Source organism: Miscanthus floridulus, chromosome 19 (assembly GCF_019320115.1).
Source record: "Miscanthus floridulus cultivar M001 chromosome 19, ASM1932011v1, whole genome shotgun sequence".
NCBI lineage: Eukaryota > Viridiplantae > Streptophyta > Magnoliopsida > Poales > Poaceae > Miscanthus > Miscanthus floridulus.
The window spans coordinates 105,018,647-105,041,045 of NC_089598.1; the positions used below are offsets into that span (position 1 = coordinate 105,018,647).

At 51.2% G+C, this 22,399-nt stretch overlaps 1 pseudogene; it reads right to left on the reverse strand.

Moving 5' to 3' along the window:
- Window positions 1–4,624: 4,624 nt before the first annotated feature.
- On the reverse strand, window positions 4,625–21,479 carry LOC136526539 (protein DETOXIFICATION 16-like; annotated as a pseudogene).
- Between the last annotated feature and the right edge of the window lie 920 nt (window positions 21,480–22,399).

Genomic DNA, 22,399 nt, shown 5'->3' on the forward strand with positions numbered 1-22,399 from the left:
TGGCCTAGGCAGATGGAGTCGCTCCCTTGCTTCACCTCGATGTCGAGTGTTAGACAGTAGTATGTCATGCGTGTGTATGGGTCCAGCGCTAGGATGCTTAGCCGACCGGCCTTCGTTTGTTTAGTCAGAGAGATGAGAGGAGTAGAGAGATGTGAGGAGATCTCAAAGAGAGTAGAGGTGCAGAGAGGTTGTACGAGATCTTGACTGGTGTTACTTCTATGAACCACAAGATCTCCTCACCCTCACCTATGTAAAGCTCCCCTTCTCTGAATCAATCGATCATGCAATTCCACGCAATCTCTCCTTTCACCAAGGTAGTAGGAGAGCTGGCCGAGATTGCTCATGTGGAACCGAGCCGCCATCTCGCGCTTGAAGTCGTCGATGTCCTCCGCGCGCGCTTGACGATGAGGTCGTCTACATACATGGCGATGACGAGCTCCTCCTTCCCCCGTCGCCGCGTGTTGAGCGCGAGCTCCATTGCGCAGCGTGGTGTCGAGCTTGGCGTTCCACGCCCGTGGTGCCTGCCTCAGCCCGTACAGGGCCTTGCGCAACTGCAGCACCTTATGCTCAACTCCCTTAATGGCGAAACACGGAGCTTGCATGACAAAGACTGTCTCTGCCAGTTCGCCGTTGAGGAAGGCCGATTTGACGTCCAGGTGATAAACGGCCAGTCCTTCACCACTGCCAAGGCAAGCAACAAGCGGACTGACTCCATGCGCGCCACCGGCGCAAAGACTTCCTCGAAATCGATGCCCTCGCGCTGGACGAAGCCGCGAGCAACGAGACGCGCCTTGTGTTTGACGATGGCGCCGCGCTCGCCCCGCTTCACCTTGTACACCCACTTTAGCCCGAATGGACGGCAGCCTGGAGGTGCATCAACAAGCTCCCATGTCTCATTGTCCTCAATGGCCTTCATCTCCTCCAACATCGTCTGCCTCCAATTGGCATCCCGCTCGGCCTGCCTGAACGTGGGTGGCTCCTCTGCCCTGACAAGGAGCAGCTCTAGATCATCGAGGAGTCAGCTTGCAGTGCCACCGAGTCGCCGACGAGGTTGTCCATCTTGCGGAACTGCACCTCCTCACCGTCGTGGAAGGCGTCCACGTAGTTGTCGATGTCGCTGGGAGGAGAGGAGAACTCGTCCGGCGTCACCGGAGGTGTCCCTGTCCTGCTGCAGCAGGGGACAGTGGTGGTGGCGTGTGCGCGGTTGCTGGTGGAGATTGCTCGCCAGCGCCTGCCATGGCCGGACTTGGCGGCTCACCGGTGCCGCCACAGCTGCTGGACTTGGCGCGTCCACAGCTGGCTCATCTGCTCCAGCATCTCCGCTGCCATGGATCACCAAGTGCTCGATGACGATTGTCCCGCCAACGCCACGGGCTTTCCCCATGCCCAGATTCTCCCAATCCCAGACTTTCATTTCGTCGAACACCACGTCCTGCGAGCCCACCACCTTGCCTCCTCTCGGATCATACTGCTTGTAGGCCTTGCAGCCCTCCTCATAGCCCAAGAGCACTATCGGAGTGCTCCTATCCTTTAGCTTGGTGAGGTTCGGCTTCGTCTTCTTGACATGGCCAATGCACCCGAACGTCCTGAGGAAGGAGACGTCGGGCTTCCTCCGGAACCAAGCCTCGAACGGCGTCTGCCCTTCGGGCTCTTGGTGGGCGCGCGGTTGAGAATGAACACTGTCGTGCTCACCGCCTCTCCCTAGAACTCCGCCGGCATGCCCTTCGCCTTCATCATGTTGCGAGCCATGCCCACCACCGTCTGGTTCCACCGCACCACCACGTTGTTCTGTTGCGGCGAGTACGGCGTGGTGTGATGTCACACCACCCCCTGATCCACGCAGTACGCGGCGAACTCCACCGAAATGAACTCGCCACCGCGATCTGTCCTCGGCACGTGCAGCTTCTTTCCAGACTCCGCCTCAGCCCGCGCCTGGAACCGCTTGATGAGTTGCAGCCACATGTAGCGGTTGTAGTCGTCCATGGGCAACAAGAAGTAGCACCGCCGCCGTGCGTGACTGGCGCGATAGGCCCACGGAGGTCGCCGTGGTTGAGCTCGAGCACGTTCCCCACGCAATACTTGGCCGACTTTGGAAACGGTTGCCTCCTCTGCTTTCTCACCAGGCAGCTGTCACACAGCTCACCGGCATGCTCGAGGTGGCGCAGCCCTCACACCATCTTCTCCAACCACCCAAGCGTGTCGAAGCTCAAGTGCTCGAACTGCGCATGCCACAACCACGGCTCCTCGGTGTGCCGCGCCGCTAGGCACACCAGCTGCTCCACCTTCAAATCGAGCAAGTACAACCGGTTACGTGAGCGTTGTACTTTGGTGAGAAGATGCTACTCCAGATCCCGAATCCTCAGCACGCCGCTCTTGACGAGCACTTCACACACATCCGTCAGCGCGCGATGCTCCCCGTTCTGGCATCGGAAGATGATGGTGCCACGGCCTCGAATCTCCACCTTCGAGCCATCACCGAACTTCACCGACCCCGTCACGCCGCCGTTGAGCTCGGAGAAGGCCTCCTTGGAGCCGGTCATGTGGTTGCTGGCACCGGAGTCCAGGTACCACCTCTGCTCCATGCCGCCGCCCACTCGTCCAAGGTGAACTTGGGCATGCGACTCGTCGAGGTGGATGGCCTGCGATGCCTTCCCTTACTCCGCAGCGCCACCTCCTCTGCCTCCAACTCTAGCTTGACGTCGTGCAACGCACAGAACGCCGTCATAAGGAGAGTAGGCTCGTCATCGTCCACCTGCGCGAGATGCGCCTCTGCCTTCTTCTCCTTCTTCGGGTTCTTGCACTCCTTCGCCCAATGGCCAATCTTCCCGCAGCGCCGGCAAGCGTTCTTGTCAAAGGGCTCGCTGTCTTTCTTCTTCTTCTACGGGCCTTGCCGCGGTGCTTGCCGTCACCGCCGCGACTAGAGGAGCCTTCCCCGGACAGCTTCTCCCGCATCTGGGCCACCCACTCCTTGGTCAGTAGCAACTTGCCGCCGGCCTATGTCGCAGTCGCCTCTGTGCAATCGTCCACCGCCCGCAAGCGCCCAATCACATCCTCAATCGTGAGGGTGGACATATCGATCAGCGTCTCGATGGAGAGCGTGATCTGGGTGTACTTCGGCAGCACGACGCGCAGATACTTGGAGACTGCTTCCTCATCGTCAATGGTGACACCATGCATCGCCAGCTGACTGACAAGCGACTGCAGCGGGAGGGAGAAATCCTCCACTGCCTCCCCGCCGCAGCTGCTGCGCCTACGCCTTCTTCGCGTGATCAGACCCGATGCGCATGGCCTTGAGGGCGTCCCAAGCTTCCTTGGCGGAGTCCTTCGACCCCAGTGGCACCCGGTACTCCAGAGGCACGGCGGCCAGGATTGCCTCTGGCGCTGAGCAGTCTTCTTCGTCCTCGGTGCCCTGGTCGATGACCTTCTAGAGCCTCCAAGCTCTGAGCTTGACCTTCATGGTCACCGCGCACTCACCGTAGTTTGTGCGTGTTAGGACCGACCAGTTAGCCTCACTAACATCCTGCACGGCCCTATGCACAATGAGCTCCTGATGTGGCGGCGGAACCTTTGCTCCACCACCATTCGCTGGTGAGACATCCTCGCCTACCATTGCCGGTGATCAGCCGCGCAACAACAGCCTAGGCTCCGATACTACTTGTTGGCCCTCCGACTCCCTGCACAGGTGAGCAATCAGCTCACCAGTACCACACCACACCACACTCATTCACGACTGGAGGTTGAAGAAAGGGTGAGAACAGAGAGCACACAAGCACAGCACAAGCAGTAGCACAGCTGCTCTGAATTGTGGCAAACTGAACTACTTTTTCCATTTACTAAACACCCTGATATAAACACAACTTAATGCACCTGCTACTGCTACTGTGCGCTTTAAAGGTGGGATGTGCTCTGTGCACTTAAAAAATAAGTGTGTGCAGCAGGGTGTAGCTGCTACTACATGATGTGCACTGTGCACTTAAAAAGTAAGTGTGTGCAGCAGGGTGCAGCTGCTACTACTGGATGTGCACTGTGCACTTAATAAAAAGTAAGGGGTGAGTGCAGCAGATTATCTGACACACGATACCTTCAAGCAAATTAATGTTCTCCATGTGGTCATTGTCTCTGGCAAATTCAGTACGATTGTTCTCTCCCACTTGATTACTCGTTAACATGTTGCTTGAACCAGAAATTTCTGTGAATGCACCATAACCTATTTCACCAACACACAGAAAAGGAGGATAAATAGGTAAATAAGTTCTTTTTAAAGAGAAGCCAGCAGATTGAACTGCAGTTCTATATATTAATAAAGGAGGAGTAAAAAAAGGTAAATAAGGTATTAGAAAGGCAAACTAGTTAACAGGACACTTAATCTTCAAGCAGATCAATGTTCATGATACCTTGAGGCATATTAATGCTCCCCAAGTTGTTATTGTCCCTGGTAGCTTCAGCATAACCGTTCTGCCTGACTTGACCACTTGTTAACAGGCTGCCTGAACCAGAGTCTCCTAAGTATGCACGGTAAGCTATTTCACCAGCACACAAAATAAATGACAAAAAGGTAAGGTATCAGCAAGGCAGACTACTTAACAGAGCGCTTAATCTTCAAGCAAATCAACATCGATAATACCTTCAACCAAATTAATGTTCCCCACATTGTCATTGGCTCTAGCAGCTTCAGAATGATTGTTCTCTCCCACTTGACCACTTGCTAACAGGCTGCTTGAACCAGAGCTTTCTATGGATGCACCATAACCTAGTTCACCAGCACACAGGAAGGAGGATAAAATGGTAAATAAGTAGCACGGCAAACAAGTTAACAGGACGCCTAATCTTCAATTATTCATGCAGACCAATGCTCATGATACCTTCAAGGAAATCAATGCTCCCACGGTATTATTGTCTCTGTCAGTTTCAGCACGGTTATAACGTTATTTCTAAAAAATGCAGAAAAGGAAAAGGGATTCCAAAATGGAATGGTTCAAGATCCACATGCACCTTTGAAGTTAAACTTTGCAAGCTGTCTCAGAGATGGTCGACAAGGACACTGGTCACCAAGCCTTTGCATCATTGTGCCACCATGGGATTTTGAAGGCAAACTTTGAGTATTTGTTAAGGATGTACACTCTGCTTTCTGGTGTGAGACCTTCGTAGTTGATCAGAGGTAGACACTCTTTATATATAAAAAATTTAGAAAAAGACGAGGCTTCAAAATGTGTGTGTCACACGCCTGATTCTGGGTTCGCACACCGGGATCAGCGGGCCAAGCGAGGCCTAGCGGAGGGCCACGGCCAGCCTCGGCCAGTTCCACCGCGCCGCAAGGAGGGGCGACCTCGGCGCCCCCTCGGTCTCCACCCAGAAGGAATCCAGAATAATTGGTAGAATTAAGAATAAATAAGAAATTAAATTAGGATCTTGGATTCAGGAATAAGATTATATTTGTTAAGATAGGAAATTGGTTTGTTTAGGAAGGGGGAGTTCAATCTATAAGGACTTCTCCCATAGCTTGCTTGGAACACAAGTCCTATATGGACAGATGTAATCATTCTAATCTTAAGCAAGAATAGAGCTATTGCTCCTTCCCCAATCTCCCTATCTCCTCGCCGCCGCCCACCTCTGCCCTAGCCGCCACCCCTTACCCCGGGTTGAACTATGACACTTGGCATCCGGAGACCAGGCTGCATCCATGGGCGACAACCACAACGATGCCGCCATGAAGGCGCCAATCGACGGCCTCGTCGCTGACCTCAACAAACAATTTGAAGCCATGAAGGACCACTTCACCAATCTGGACAACCGTTTGCGGAACGTGGAGCAAGGAGGCCACACCGATGAAGCCGCCACTGCTGCCCAAGCAAAGCGGGAGCGTGAGGCCGCCGCCAACACTTTGGAGGCGGATACCAGGCGCGCCATGGAAGCCACCGGCAGAGCCTTCCTCAAGGAGCAGAAGGAGACGGCCGCGTCATCCACAATCCCTGAGCTCGTGGATGAGGTGACCAACAAGCTGTTCGACGTCAACACCAATAAGGAGAAGGCGCCCAAGACGATGCTTCCACCACCGTACCCGTACCAGGGACACCACCGGGCTCCTTCCCTGTCTTACAACCACGCATCCACAAGTTGTCGTTCCCCACGTTCGACGGCAAGAACCCGTTGCCATGGCTTAATCGCTGTGAGCAATTCTTCAGAGGCCAGAAGGCCCCCAAAACCGAACAAGTGCGGTATGCCTCTTTTCATCTGACAGGTGGTGCACAACAGTGGTACATGCGCCTCACGCAGGACAAGGTGGTGACGGATTGGGCATATTTTGCCCGATACGTCAACGAGCGGTTCGACCCCCATACCTGCCGCAACCCACCGGAGGAACTGGCATCACTGCGGAAGACCGGTAGCGTCAACGACTACACGGAGCGCTTCCTAGCGCACGTAGCCCACACCGGGACCCTGGACGAGCAACAACAGGTGAACATCTACACCGCCGGGTTGCTCGAGCCGCTGAAGACGGGCGTCGAGCTTCAGAACCCCAAGGACATGGAGATGGCCATGTCCCTCACCCAGGCTTACGAATGGCCGGCTGTTGTGGTCGCCGACGCCAACAAGTCGACGGCACCAAGGTCGTCGAACCGGCCCTTGCCTCTAAAGGCGCCAACTCCTTCACCTTCCACACCAGCATCGACGACACCACCATCAGCTACTCCGCAGCAGCCATTCAAGCGCCTCACCGCCGATGAGATGGCAGAGCGCCGCCGCTCGAGACTGTGCTTTAACTGCGACGAGCCCTTCACCCGCGGCCACAAGTGCAAGCACCTCTTCGACATCACGGCCATCAACGACTACGACACCGACGACATCGACAACAGCCTCATCACGATGATCGGCGCCCCATAATCAGCCGTGCGCGGCTGGCGCACCATGTGCCTTGCGGGAGTGATTCCAGGCACCGGCGCCCACATACTCATCGACACAGGCGCAACTCACAACATCATCGACATCAACTTCGCTTGCCTCATTGGCCTCTTGGAGCAGCACATCAATAGCACCATCCTCGTTGGCAGCGGCACAAGGTCAAGTGCCAGGGGGCATGCTTCAACGTCCCGCTCCGTATCGACACGGAGACATTCTAGATTGACGCCTTCCTCCTCGACATCGGCAACGACATCGACATCATCCTGGGTACACCATGGCTTGCTGACATTGGGTGCATCGCATGGGACCAACTCCATGGTGATGCAATTCTAGCGGGACGAGCGCACCATCTCCTTCACCATCGTCCCTCGACGACGCACACCGTAGAACGTCCTCGCGCTACTAGCTCTGATGGTGGAAAATCAATCCGCCATCGCCCTCGCCAAGAACCCTGTCTTACACGACCGGAGCAAGCACATCGACGACAAGTTTTATTTCCTTTGGGATTGCGTCGATGGAGGACAGATCATCCTCGAGTTCGTCGAGACCGGCCGACAGCTCGTGGACATCCTCACCAAGCCACTCGGGCGCCTTCGGTTCTCAGAACTGAAGAACAAGATTGGCATGGTGGAGCTCAAAACCAAGGAGTAGAGGCAGCAGGATTAGGTGAAGATTTGTCAGATAATCTGCTGCACTCTCCCCTTACTTTTTAAGTGCACAGTACACATCCAGTAGTAGCAGCTGCACACTGCTGTACACACTTTTTAAGTGCACAGTGCACATCCACTAGTAGCAGCTGCACCCTGCTGCACACACTTACTTTTTAAGCGCACAGTAGCAGTAGCAGGTGCATTAAGTTGTGTGTGTATATATATATATCAGGTTGTTCAGTAAATGGAAAAAGTAGTTCAGTTCAGCCACATTTTCAGAGCAGCAGAGCTTCTGTTCGTGGTGTGTGTGTGTGTGTGTGTGTGTGTGTGTGTGTGTGTGTGTGTGTGTGTGTGTGTGTGTGTGTGCTGTGCTCATCTCCTTCTTCTACCTTTAGCTGAGTGAGTGTGTGGGTGTGGAAGGTGAGCTTGCTGCTCACCTGTACAGGGAGATCGAGGGCCAACATGCTTGGTGCCACAGAATGCTGAAGCTTCTTCTGTCCAGTGGCTTCAGCACATGGAAGCATGCACCCAGGTTCATATATTTGGAAAGTGCCTCTTCATCGTCACAAGAACACATTGCTGTCAACAAGGAGGAATAACCCTGGAATGGTGAGTTTGGGATAGGTGAGAAATTCTTAAAATAATAGAGCTCTGAATATAAACTCTTACCGGTAAGAGGGACTTGAAGATCATTCAGTATGTAATGGAGCAGATCAGAGTTTGCTAAAGTGTCTGGTGCCATACTGTTAAGATTAACCTCCACCAATACCAAATCATGCTCCGCTTCTTTAGCAGCCCCGTGTTCAACGATATCCAGGGCCGCTTCTGCTGTTTGGAAGGGGAAAACTATGCAACGATAAAGGTAATAAGATTAAAATTTTGGAAAATTCATACCACAGTGTATTTAGCACTGTTCTACAATTAATGGACCATGCACTTGACAAATAGGCCCAACAAATAATTTTTAATTAGACTCCTAAGCAAAACTTCATGGTGGGAAATTCCAGCAAGGCAGAAGGAACCAATAAACAACTATAAACAAACAGGAGCTGCCCTCAGTGTTCCAAAAGTACACCCAAACTTACGATACACGACAAAATGGAATATTCAGAGATTGGAACCTAAAGTGTCATATCATATACCTAAATTTATGATATGCAACAAATTGAATATACAGATAACCGTAGATCGGATCCCAAGCAAGCACTCACAAATAGGAAAAGACACCAAACATCCTTGAAACATAATATGCTACAGAAGCCCCTTGAATATCATATAGTAGGTGTAGATTGATTTTTAGGGCGGAGGATCTGAGTTCCTCTACTTCTTTGTCAAGAGAAGGAATCCTTTAAATAAAAAAAAGGGCGTACCCAGTGCAGAGAGCTCCCGCTCTGTCCGGGGACTGGGAAAGGGTGTCAGTGGCAAGCCTTTAAATATTGCCAAAAATATATCTAGGTCAACATGTTTCTCCCCCATCACCTTCAGGAATCATACAGACTGCAAATATGATACCACAGCTAACATATATAGGAATTCTTTTTTCAGGGAAAATAATAAGAGTTAGTTCGATATACAGGTTCCTCAGTTTTATAAAAGATTTCAGATTTCTTGAAATGAATACTGTGCCTATTGATTTCCTTTTTCTTCTAGAACACACTTCATTTTTTTCTAAAAAAATGCAGAAAAAGAAAAGGGGTTCCAAAATGGAATGGTTCAAGATCCACATGCACCTTTGAAGTTAAACTTTGCAAGCGTCTCAGAGATGGTCGACAAGGATGCTGGGTCACCAAGCCTTTCCATCATTGTGCCACCATGGGATTTTGAAGGCAAACTTTGAGTATTTGTTAAGGATGTACAGTCTGCTTTCTGGTGTGAGACCTTCATAGTTGGTCAGAGGTAGGCACTCTTTATACATAAAAAATTTAGAAAAAGACGAGGCTTCAAAATGTGTGTGTCACACGCCTGATTATGGGCTCGCACACCGGGATCAGCGGGCCAAGCGAGGCCTAGCGGAGGGCCACGGCCAGCCTCGGCCGGTTCCACCTCGCCGCAAGGAGGGTGCGCGTGCGCCAGGAGGGGCGACCTCGGCGCCCCCTCGGTCTCCTTCACCCAGAAGGAATCCGGAATAATTGATAGAATTAAGAATAAATAGGAAATTAAATTAGGATCTTGGATTCAGGAATAAGATTAGATTTGTAAGATAGGAGATTGGTTTGTTTAGGAAGGGGGAGTTCAATCTGTAAGGACTTCTCCCATAGCTTGCTTGGAAGACAAGTCTATAGGGACTATATATAGGGGAGATGTAATCATTCTAATCTTAGGACCCGTTTGGATCTTTGGAATTGAATTCATTCTAATAATTACAATTTAGACATAGATTAATTAAGCTAATATAGTTGTATATAGAATATATTTGTATATTTATTGTTAGGCATACAAGGGACATACTTATATATTGCATTTCTATTGTAGGGAAGCAAGTTGAAGAGGGTGCTATAAGTTGGAGAGTAGAATTATAGCATAGTGATCTACAGAATCCATTTCCATCTCCCACCCTATGAATTTGAGATAGGTTTATTTGTGAGCTTGGCAAAGTTATGGAATGTCAAATTCCAAGCCAAATAGCCTAATCCATTAAGTAGATTTCAATTCCTCCAAAATGAAGGGATCCAAACATGACAGTGTGACAGTGTGAAATCGCTTTATTTCAATGCTAAGTTGACCTGTATTTGGACTGGTGCACAACAAAAGTTAGTAGAGAGATACAGGAGATATGGTGACTTAAGCAATACATGAGAACCCAAAGTCAAGACTATATTTTTCTATGCAAAAGCTTCTAACCACGTTGCTTTCAGGGTGTCACACTCTTTGAGGTATGAGGAATTAGTTTTAAAGAAAAAACTAGTATGAAACTGGGTAAAACATACTAACAGATGCATGCAAACCTCTACTGTTCTATTTCTTCCTCTTTGTTTCGGATTTGTAGCGTCAAATTTGACATGCTAAGTATGGATGCAATTTCAGGAACCACTGAGTATCAAACTGTGATGGCAGTAATTGCCACAGCACCTGGTTTTGGAATGTCCGTGGGTATCTGTTGGCAAAAGAACATGCAGAAAATGAGGGCAAAGGACAACAAAATCGCATTAAATGAAGCCCTAGCGGATTCGGTGCCATTAGTTAGTATCATAACATAATAATACAGCAGTTCCCTGGGACATGAATATATGTCATACTATATTTGTTGGCAGTCCAAAATGGCACAACATATTAATTGCAATCTACTCCCCCCCCCCCCCCCCCAACTGCCCTGTTTACATCTCTACGAAACCATGAGAGAAAGTAAAATGCCAGTCCTTGAGAGAGAAATATTTACTAGTCCTATAAAGATATACGCCCGAAACAACACAACCAATCTGCAATTCCCAGTTCCATTTGGATAAGAGTTTCACGATAACATATATGCTTAAACTAACTCTGGAAAGATTCTGTTCTATTTCATGCATTTCAGCAAATCTTGCTACAGCTAATATTTTGGAACCAGTCCCCCTATGGTGTAATGCAATCTCCAAACATGTTCTCTGATTGTATATACCATATCATACTAGGAACAACCTGCATTCATCAATCCTAGCAAATGGAAAGCCTTGATTGCCAAAAGAAGAAGAACCCATGAAAGTAAAATATATCAATGCTATATGTACTAAGTATTCCACGACTAATTACCGACCGGCGTACGATCTGGAAACGCACATGGTAGAAAGTACCACAAAATCCGCTAATCTAATACTGCGGCGCCGCATAATTACAAACTAAGGTGTTTATCCACCTGCAGACACTCCCTGCTTGGAATTGGAACTAAAAAATCGAGCAGGCCCACGGCGCACAAACCGACAGACGGGCGGGGCGGAGGTACCGCCCCCGCCGAAGGCGTGTCCGCGTCCACATCCGCGGCGGCGCGGGCTGCACGCGCTGCGCGCGCTCTCGGCACGCCTGTTAGATAATCTACTGCTTCCTTGTGTGAACACACAGCAAGGGAAGGCGGCGCCAAAAAGGCCCCCTGCTGTGGTACTGTAGCCGCTGCAGAGGCAGACGTCGAACGGCTCACCTGCCACACTGTAGCCACATGCAGGGACAGGCGCAGAAGTCAATCCTGCTGTGTTATCTAGTTACTGTTGCAGCATGTGTGTTGTACTAGGACTAGATGGATAGAGTTGTATAAATAGACTGTCACGGCAACTCAGTAAAGAGAGTTCAGATTTTCCATCTCCTACACAGGGCTCCGGCCAACGCTGGTGCCTGTACTGTGTGTGTATGCTCTGTTGTCCCTCTTCTTCAACCTCTAGCCATAGTGTGTGGGGACGGACAACGCTCGTTCATGGTCGGCATAGCTAGTGGGTGCTCAGCAACACTAGCGGGTGCTCGGCAAGACTGGTAAGTGGTCGACTCACCTGAGCCGGTGATCCTGTAGGCTAACAAGTGGTATCAGAGCCGTACAAGCGCCGTTGCCAGACTAACCGCTGGTGATGACGAACGGTTCGGAAATGGACGACAGCAGTGGCACTGTTGTGGCTACCCAGCCACGACCGGAGGTCGTTGTTCGCACGGTGCGGGAGTTCAGCGGCACCAGTTGACCGACACTGACTCACACCAACTATGGAGAGTGGTCAGTGACCATGAAGGTCAAGCTCAGAGCCTGACGGCTCTGGAATGCTATTGACAAGGGCACCGACAATGAGGAAGATGACATGTCAGCGTTGGAGGCTATCCTCGCTGCTGTACCGGCGGAGTACAGGGAGCCATTGGGGCGAAGAGCTCTGCTAAGGAGGTGTGGGAGGCTATTGCGGCGATGCGCGTCGGTTCCGACCGCGCAAAGAAGGCGACGGCCCAGCTTCTAAAGCAGGAGTACACCAACCTCAAGTTCAAGGATGGTGAAACGGTGGAGGACTTCTCCCTCCGCCTGCAGACGCTCATCAGTAAGCTAAAGAGCCATGGCGTCACCATCGACGAAGAGGAGGCAGTCTCCAAGTACCTCCACTTTGTGCCGGCAAAGTACATCCAGATCGCTCTCTCCATAGAGACGATGCTGGACTTGTCCACCCTCACCATTGAGGATGTGACAGGCCGTTTGCGGGCGGTGGACGAGCGCCTGGAGCAGACGACAGCAGCGAAGGACAGTGGCAAACTGCTGCTGACAGAGAAGAAGTGGGCTGCTCAGAGGAACTCCGGGAAGGCAGCCTCCTCCAGCCGCGTTAGCGATGGCAAGCGCCGCGGCAAGGCTTCTTCGGAGAAGAAGTAGGTCGACCCCAACGCCTATCGGCACTGTGGGAAGATGGGCCATTGGGCACGGGAGTGCCCAAATCGCAAGCAGGAGAAAAAGGCTGAGGCTCATCTGGCGCAAGCTGATGATGACGATGAGGCCACTATCCTGATGGCGACATTCTGTGCACTGCACGAAGTCGAGGTCGAGGGGAAGGAAGAGGTGACGACAGTGGAAGGACCTGGGAAGGCCCTGAAGGCTGTCAACCTCAACGAACCGCACCCCCAAGTCCACCTCGGACGTGTGGGCGCCGACCAGGAGCAGCGATGGTATCTGGACTCTGGTGCCAGCAACCACATGACGGGCTCCAAGGCAGCCTTCTCCGAGCTCGACGACGATGTTACCGGTACGGTGAAGTTTGGTGACGGCTCACGGGTGGCAATCCAAGAGCGCAGCACCATCATCTTCAGGTGCCAGAACGGGGAGCACCGCGCGCTAACGGATGTATATTACATCCCGCAGCTGCGTTCCAGCATCATCAGCATTGGTCAGCTGGATGAGCGTGGTAGCGATGTACTGATCAAGGACGGAGTCCTTAGGATAAGGGACCGGGAGCAGCGACTTCTCGCCAAGGTGAAGAGGTCCCAGAACCAGTTGTACCTGCTCGACCTGAAGGTAGAGCAGCCGGTGTGCCTGGCGGCAAGGCACACCGAGGAACCGTGGATGTGGCATGCCCGGTTCGGACATCTCAGCTTCGACGCGCTTGGTCGGCTGGAGAAGATGGTCCGAGGGCTACCCCACATCAAGCACGGAGACGAGTTGTGTGACAGCTGCCTGGCCGGGAAGCAGAGGAGGCTACCATTCCCAAAGGCGGACAAGTATCACGCGAAGAACGCTCTCGAGCTCTTCCACGGCGACCTCTGCGGGCCAATCACGCCAGCTACAAACGGTGGTCGACGGTACTTCCTCCTGCTCGTGGATGATTGCAGTCGCTACATGTGGCTGCAACTCCTGATGAGCAAGGACGAAGCGGCGACGGCGATCAAGAAGTTCAAGATGCGCGCAGAGGCCGAGAGCGGCAAGAAGCTCCGCGTGCTGAGGACTGATCGCGGCGGCGAATTCACTTCGATGGAGTTCGCTGCGTACTGCGTGGATCAGGGTCTGGTGCGACACCACACCGCGCCGTACTCGCCACAATACAATGGCGTGGTGGAGAGGTGAAACCAGACAGTGGTCGGCATGGCTCGATCCATGATGAAGGCCAAAGGCATGCCGGCAAGATTCTAGGGTGAGGCAGTGACCACGGCGGTGTTCATCCTCAACCGCGCTCCGACCAAGGCCCTGACGGGCAAGACGCCGTTCGAAGCTTGGTATGGACGCAAGCCGAGCGTGTCCTTCCTCCGGACATTCGGCTGCATCGGCCACGTCAGGAAGACGAAGCCGATCCTCACCAAGCTGGAGGACAAGAACACACCGATGGTGTTCCTAGGCTATGCGGAGGGTACAGGGGCGTACCGGCTCTACGACCCATGCGGAGACAAGGTACTTGTCTCGCGCGACGTCGTGTTCGACGAGAAGGCGGCTTGGGACTGGACCAGTCCGAGCACGGAGGAAGCTGGCGGCTTCACTAGTACCTTCGTCGTCGAGCACCTGGTCATCCACAGTGGTGGAGACGCTGGGGAAGAGGTGCCGAGCACTCCAGCGGCAGAGCTGAGCACTCTTGGGGCAGTGCCGAGCATTTCGGGATAGATGCTGAGCACTGCTGGAGGGATGCCGAGCACGCCAGGAGTGGCGCCGGGAGATCTTGCAGTGGTGGCGACCACTCCAGGACGGGTGCCGAGCACTCCCGTAGCGGAGCCAAGAGGTCTTGCAGTGGTGCCAACCACTCCAAGACTGAGGTTGAGCACTCCTACAGTGGTGCTGAGCACTGCAGGAGTTATAACGAGCTGTTCAGCAGCAATGTCGAGCACTGCAACCAAGGCGCCGACCACTCCAGGTGCTGTGCCGAGCACTCCAGCGGAACAGGGAACTCCATCAACACCGATTGAGTTCGCCTCACCTCCAAGTGACATCACTGAATTCGTGGATGCCTTCCAAGAAGGTGAGGAGGTACGGTTCCGCAGGCTGGACAACATCGTCGGCGGCACAAGACCCTCAGGCCTGGCTGGTCGGCTGCTCAATGATCAAGAGCTGCTGCTCGTCAGCGCAGAGGAACCACCCACATTCGCGTTGGCCGAGCGCGACGGAATCTGGCGACAAGCGATGCTGGAGGAGATGCATGCGATCGAGGAAAACGAGACATGACAGCTCGTCGATCCACCCCCAGGATGCCGTCCGATCAGCCTAAAGTGGGTGTACAAGGTCAAGTGGGGGGGAGCTCGGCGCCATTGTCAAGCACAAGGCGCGCCTCGTCGCCCGAGGCTTTTTCAACGCGAGGGCAGACTTCGAGGAAGTCTTTGCGCCAGTAGCGCGCATAGAGTCGGTCCGTTTGCTACTAGCCTTGGCAGCAGCAAAAGACTGGCGCGTCCATCACTTGGACATTAAATCGGCCTTCCTCAACGGCGAGCTGGCGGAGACGATCTTCGTCAGGCAACCTCCAGGTTTCGCCGTCAAGGGAGAGGAGCACAGGGTGCTCCAACTGCGTAAGGCGCTCTACGGGCTGTGGCAGGCCCCACGAGCATGGAACGCCAAGTTTCACGCTGGGCGAGCTTGGGTTTCAGTGGTGCGCAACCGAGCACGCGCTCTACACGTGGCGACGGGGGAAGGAGGAGCTCGTCGTCGGCGTGTATGTGGACGACTTGATCGTCACCGGTATGCGCACGAAGGACATCAACGGCTTCAAGCGCGAGATGACGGCTCATTTTCGAATGAGCGATCTCGGCGCACTCTCCTACTACCTCGGCATCGAGGTGAGAAAGGGGAAGGAGGAACGCACGCTCGGTCAGATCGTGTATGCCTCCAAGCTGTTGAAGCGGAGCGGCATGGCTGAGTGTAAGCCATGCGTGACTCCAATGGAGGAGCGGCTGAAGCTGTCGAAGGCCAGCACCGCGGCGAAGGTGGATGCAACACTCTACCGGAGCATCATCGGCGGTCTGCGCTACCTAGTCCACACGAGGCCGGACATTGCGTTCGCCGTGGGCTACGTCAGTCGCCTCATGGAGGATCCCAGAGAGGATCACTGGGCTGCGGTGAAGCGGCTACTGCGCTACGTCATGGGGACGGTGGATCAAGGGATCATCTTTCCCAAGATCGGCGGGAGTAGGCTGCAGCTCACTGCGTTCTGCGATGCAAACATGACGGGGGACATCGACGGACGACGGAGCACCTCTGGCGTGCACGTTTTCCTCGGGTCGGCCCCAATTTCATGGCTGTCGCTGAAACAGAAGGTGATGGCGCTATCTACGTGCGAGGCAGAGTACGTAGCGGCGGACACAGCGGCGTGCCAAGTTGTGTGGCTACGCCGGCTGCTGGGCGAGCTGACCGGTGTGGAAGCTCACCCACCAGCACTGATGGTGGACAACCAACCCGCCATCGCGCTCGCAAAGAATCTGGTTCTGCACAACCGGAGCAAACACATCGATGTAAAGTTCCACTTCCTCAGGGACTGTGTCGATGGAGGGCAGATCGTCATCGAGTTCGTCAAAACTAGTCGGCAACTCGCGGACGTCCTCATCAAGCCGCTCGGACGTCTTCGACTCACGGAGCTGAAGGAGATGATCGGCATGGAGGGGGTACAAGGAATAGCAGTAGGATTAAGGGAAGAACTGTTAGATAATCTACTGCTTCCTTATGTGAACACACAGCAAGGGAAGGCGGCGCCGAAAAGGCCCCCTGCTGTGGTACTGTAGCCGTTGCAGAGGCAGGCGTCGAACGGCTCACCTGTCACACTGTAGCCACATGCAGGGACAGGCGCAGAAGTCAGTCCTGCTGTGTTATCTAGTTACTGTTGCAGCATGTGCGCTGTACTAGGACTAGATGGATAGAGTTGTATAAATAGATTGCCACGGCAACTCAGTAAAGAGAGTTCAGATTTTCCATCTCCTACACAGGGCTCCGGCCAACGCTGGTGCCTGTACTGTGTGTGTATACTCTGCTCTCCCTCTTCTTCAACCTCTAGCCATAGTGTGTGGGGACGAACAACGCTTGTTCGTGGTCGGCATAACTAGTGGGTGCTCGACAACACTAGCGGGTGCTCGGCAAGACTGGTGAGTGGTCGACTCACCTGAGCCGGTGATCCTGTGGACTAACAACGTCGTCCCCGTCTGTCAACAGGCGGAAGGAGAGAGCTCGGGATGGGCTGAAACCCGTTACTGCGTAAGATCGCGCCGTGGGCCATGGGCCATGGGAATCAAGGAAGGAAGGCCACGGGCGTGGGCCTGGACGGTGGGGCCCAGAGCACCGCCTGATGGGTCGGCGGCGCGCGTCACATGGGACGGTGGATGCGCGTAGGCCCAGCCACAGCCACAGCCTATAGATAGAACAGTGAAATATGTGAAAGAGATTCACATAGTGAGATTCAGCATTCACATCAACACAGCACAGGAAAGAATCTCATAGGGTATTATAATACCCACTTTGATTAGAGGTGGCCGCACACGTGTAGTAGTGGTAGCTAGGGCCTGTTTGGATTTCCCCTCAAAATTTTAGAGCTCTAAACTTTAGAGCTGAAGTTCTAAAGAAGTGGTTCAAAGTTAGCTCTAAATTTTAGCCCACCTCACATTAGAGCTTTAGAGCTCAAAAGTGAGCTAAGGTGCTCTTATTAGAGCTCTAAAGTTTAGAGGAGGGGATCCAAACATCGCTTGTCCTAGAAATTTAAAGTGAATCATACTAGTATATGTCTCTTGGACAAATATAGTTAACTCCAGGTTAAACTAGTGATGATGAAAAATGAAGCCAGGTGCTATGCATGTGTAGGCCTGTGCTTATCGTTAGTGGAGTGAGGGCAATGCTTCAAGCAAATGTTAGAACTGAGGTGCCACATACATATTGCAATATACATGCAACAAATTTGTTCTAAATAGGCCTCCTTATCATGCCAAGGTGATATACAGATGACTACTGATTGCCATGGATTAGTTTTTGAAAGTAACTTAGAGAAAGAAATAATTGCAATATTATTTCTTAGAGAAGAGATCCCAGCAATCTGTAGCGATTAATTCTGCATTCTTTTCCCATTGATGCAAACCTGCTCCATGTGTGCAGTCCTTTGCCCAGGCTGTCCCCCTCTCACAGTCACAAAGAAAAAAGGGCTGTCCCCTCTCACAACTACGATCCAATTCCATCAGTAGAAACGAGAGAGCATGCATTCCGTTGATTGTTGCATAAGAGGTTAAGGGTGTACCTCTTCATTCCAGCTGGTTCGAAGCATCATCACGACCAAAGCAAATATCTGCACTGCCATAGCACATATGATTCCCAACCAAAGGCCCCGGCACATGAAGGAAACACATATCAATATATATCTTGTCATAATTACATAAAAGTAAAACATAGTCCAACCTACCATACCACCAATCTTCAGAATAAATGCAAAAGTAACAGCTGAAGGGAGACCAATAGCATAGTAAGCAAACAGGTTGATAACCGAGCATACTTTCTGCCAGACACATCCTCGAGCCGCGCCTTAAAAGCTACATGCAGATAATGAACATATGTCAGCCAGGAGTAGTTAGACAAAGGATTACTGATATTATGATTATGGAATGTCACGTTAAAATCACTGAGAAGTCTGATTGAGGAACTACCACTCTTGTACATAACACTTATGCCGCTCTTCTTTGGTAAAGGAATAAATGATACCTAGAAAAAGAAAAACAACAATAATCCTAATTTGGACTGTATGGCTTACTGGTGAAACCCTCTTACTTGTAGCATGCAATACCAAACAAATTGGATCTTTTCTTTTTCTCTTATGACTTATGAGAGCACTGAGCATGTTGGATATGTGATCATTTTTTACATTAACCTGCTCAGGCGGCATAGCAAAGACAATTAATCTACATGAATTGACGGCATCATAATGAGGCAAGCAAACCAACACCAAGACCAACTGGCCAAGTGGTCAAACAAAATAAAAGCTAAGCAACTTTACAATAATGATATTCTGATTACAGTATCTGTATATGAATTTCCCAACAGGGAGCAGAAGTACGATGTGATACAAATGCTGCATACTAGACAATGCAATTATCCCAAACCTGATAGCGTGCATTGTATTCCATCCATGAAGTCAGAAGTAGCGAGAATTGGCATCGTAATCGATACATGTTTCACTACCTCTTCTTAATTGCTGTACAAATAACCCCAGACATCTTGCACTAATACTGTGATGATAGCTACAAAAAGGCCCTCAGCTAGGAAAAAATGATTCCTGAAACATAAACTGATAGGCGTGCTGCATGTGGATTCCCAGCACCTAGTTCATTGGACACTCTAATACTGCAAATAAACAAAGAACCATGGGCCAAAACTAGTTAACCACAAGTTTCTTTTATGCTTCTCTGACCTTATTGCGCTGCTGAGGCCACTTGGAATTTATGCTTCTCTGACCTTATTGCGCTGCTGAGGCCACTTGGAATTGTATAGACCATCCACATTGTGTTTAGGCTGCAAGAGTCAAAGTTACATTACATCAAGCACTGAAAGCATCATTACTGAACAACATCGGATCTAAAAGATTGATCAGTTTAATAGAATTTCCAATTACTGAAAGGGAGGAGATATTTCAAGTTTCATTTGCTTACCTGACTGACAAAATTGAAGTTTCCAGTGTTGGATCTGGAAGAAATCCCACTAAGAGAACCACCATCTCAAATGCCCAATACTCCAAGCTGAGCTATCTTGCAAGTCAAATAACCAGTTCCATGCAGAAAGTAGGTAAAGGTACACATTACTTCTTTGCCAGATCATAAATTTAACATTGAAGACTTATTGAAATACATGTTTTTCACATGGTGCCCCACATCAGGCTTACCAGGTCATAAAGGTAGATGGAATTGCTAGCTTTAGATACACTTTGGCATTCTTTAACTTTAGTGCCTCCCTTGACCATCCATGCCAACTTCTTCTGCCAGCTTCAGAGACTTTCACATACACAGCTAGCAATGCCACATTGAACCAGTAAGATACTGAGGTTGCCAGAGCTGCGCCTGCGCCTTTGTGGCCAAGGCTAAAACTTCGAACCAGCAACCAGCATGGCATAACGTTTAGTAGCAAAGTAAGTCCAGAGCAAGCTACCAATATCTGGACAATATTTTGGGTCTGCAGGAATCTGGTAAGGCACTGGAGCAAACCATACACGAAAAGACCAGGAATCAACCACTGAGCATACAGTCCAGCTTCGAATGATATCTCAGGATTTTGACCGAGAGCGACCAGCGAAGCCCAAAACAAAGGCCAGAGGAACACCCATAAGCATAAGAACAATTATAGCCCTTTACGTGTGTGTCCCCAGCATGTCATATTGTCTTGCTCCGTATGATTGTCCACAAAAGGTATCCAATGCGCTTCCCATACCCAGCTTGACATGGAAAAGAGGAGCACGAATTCCAATTATTAATTAATTTATTGGTAGCACAATAGGCATCACGCAGTATAGCACTGGCCACTGTGCAACAAGTCAAACTCATACGCCCCTTGTTACTTCTAGTAAGTACAATTATGGAGCATGTGGAAAACTAATTGGAGTAATGCGAAAGTATTTACAGAATCCGTAATAATTTTGGTTACAAATTCCTTAAATAACTAGGTTCTACAGTGTACATGTTCCGATTCACATTTCCCCATGCTCTTCAGACTTCATGCACAGGCAGAGGCAGTAGCATATACCGAGTTGCACAAATGGTTTAGTGAAGCGAGGTTACTACCGCACTTACCAGGACGCTGAAGCCGGTGACGTTGGCGAAGGAGGCCGCGACGGAGGCCCCGGAGAGGGAGAGCTCCCCTAGGTGTCCGGCGAACATGACGGAGACCACCTGCAGGCTGTACTGCAGCAGGCTGCACGCCACCAGCGGCGCCGCGAGCCCCACCTGCCGCCGCACCTCCGCACCCACCGCGGCGCGTGGAGCGGAGCGGGGCACGAGGAGAGGCGAGGACGCAGCCGCGCTCACCTCCGCCGCCCCTCCGGCGCGAGCGCCGCCATTTTGCGATGGCCTCGCGGGCTCGGAAGTCGGAACCGACGGGTTTGAGTTGAGTTGTCTTGGGCTTCGGCCTGAAATGGTGGTGATGGGCTAAAATAGTAAAATCTGCCAAACTCTGTTTACAAATTTTTAATTTAAAAAAGTTTTTTTATCTTCGCTTCAAAAAGAATAGTTTGTTATATTGTTTTTATTTTACAGAATTACTCCTTTGCAATCGCCTGAAATATTGCTTTTCCATCTGTCACTCGCCTCCCAACGCTCTTGCTCCCACGCGCCGTGCCCGCGCTAGAGACAAGATGAAGATGAACAAGAAGGCGTTAGGGTTCCGTAACACATCGTCTTGGCCAATCGGGCTCATAGGGTCATCCATGAGAGCATCGCCAATAGCGGCTTCTTGAGCTATTGGTTCATCTAATAAGTTGACCATCCTCGCAGACCTAAGATCATCATCCCATGCATTGTTACCTGCTTGCAGGACCTCTGGGGCAAGGCTTTTGATGATCCTGTGATCCTCCCGGCTTCTTCAGTCATTGGTTCATTTAATAAGTTGATAAGCCCCACAGATATCATAGCATCATCCCATGAAATGTCATCTACTTGCTGGAGGCAGGCCGGTCAGACGGTGGGGACGGCAGGAGGGCGGCTTATGGTCCAAGCGGCAGCGAAGGCGGCCAGGCCAAGTCAGAGCAGGGGCGTCCATGGTCAGAGCTCGTCGTGGACGGAGGAGGAAGGGAAAGAAGGCCGCCACCGCGGGGCGCGCTATCTTCCTCCGCACTTCTCGTCCTCGCCCCCACCGTGGCGGTGGGGCGAGGACGAGAAGGGGGCGGAGGAAGAAGAGGGATGAAAGGAAGTTGAAGATGACTCATGCGTTGTATGATTAGGATCCAATGGCTGCCATCATCGCATGATGAAAATGCAAAACTGAGTCACCTGCAGTGGAGACACACCCTTTATTTTATCATAAACCCTATGTATATGTATGGGAAATTTCAGGGAGAGTAATGTGCCATTCATGCTGTGTAGTTTGTACCTACCAAACTTATACCAACTACTAAGGTCCTGTTTGGTTTCCATAAGTCAGGTGACTGAAAATCAGTGACTTATAAGTCATGCATGTTTGGTTGTAGATGACTTATAAGCTCATGTCTGTTAAGTGAAAGGTGTGGGCCCCACGCGAAAAAGGGTGGCTTATAAGTTTTAAGCAGGGGTGAACCAGCTTATTTCTTATAAGCAGGGGTGACTTATAAGTTGGTGGTGTTTGGAAAAATCAGTCACTTATTTCACTTTTTAACTTATAAGTAGGTAACTTATTTGGAACCAAACAGGCCCTGAGTCAACGCCTCAACGAGGCTCGCATGTCTACTGTGTTATTACTGCTACAAAGAGTTGCAAGCAAAAATATGATATCCGATCTCCCACTATTCCATTTTAATTATGCCATGCGTATCTGC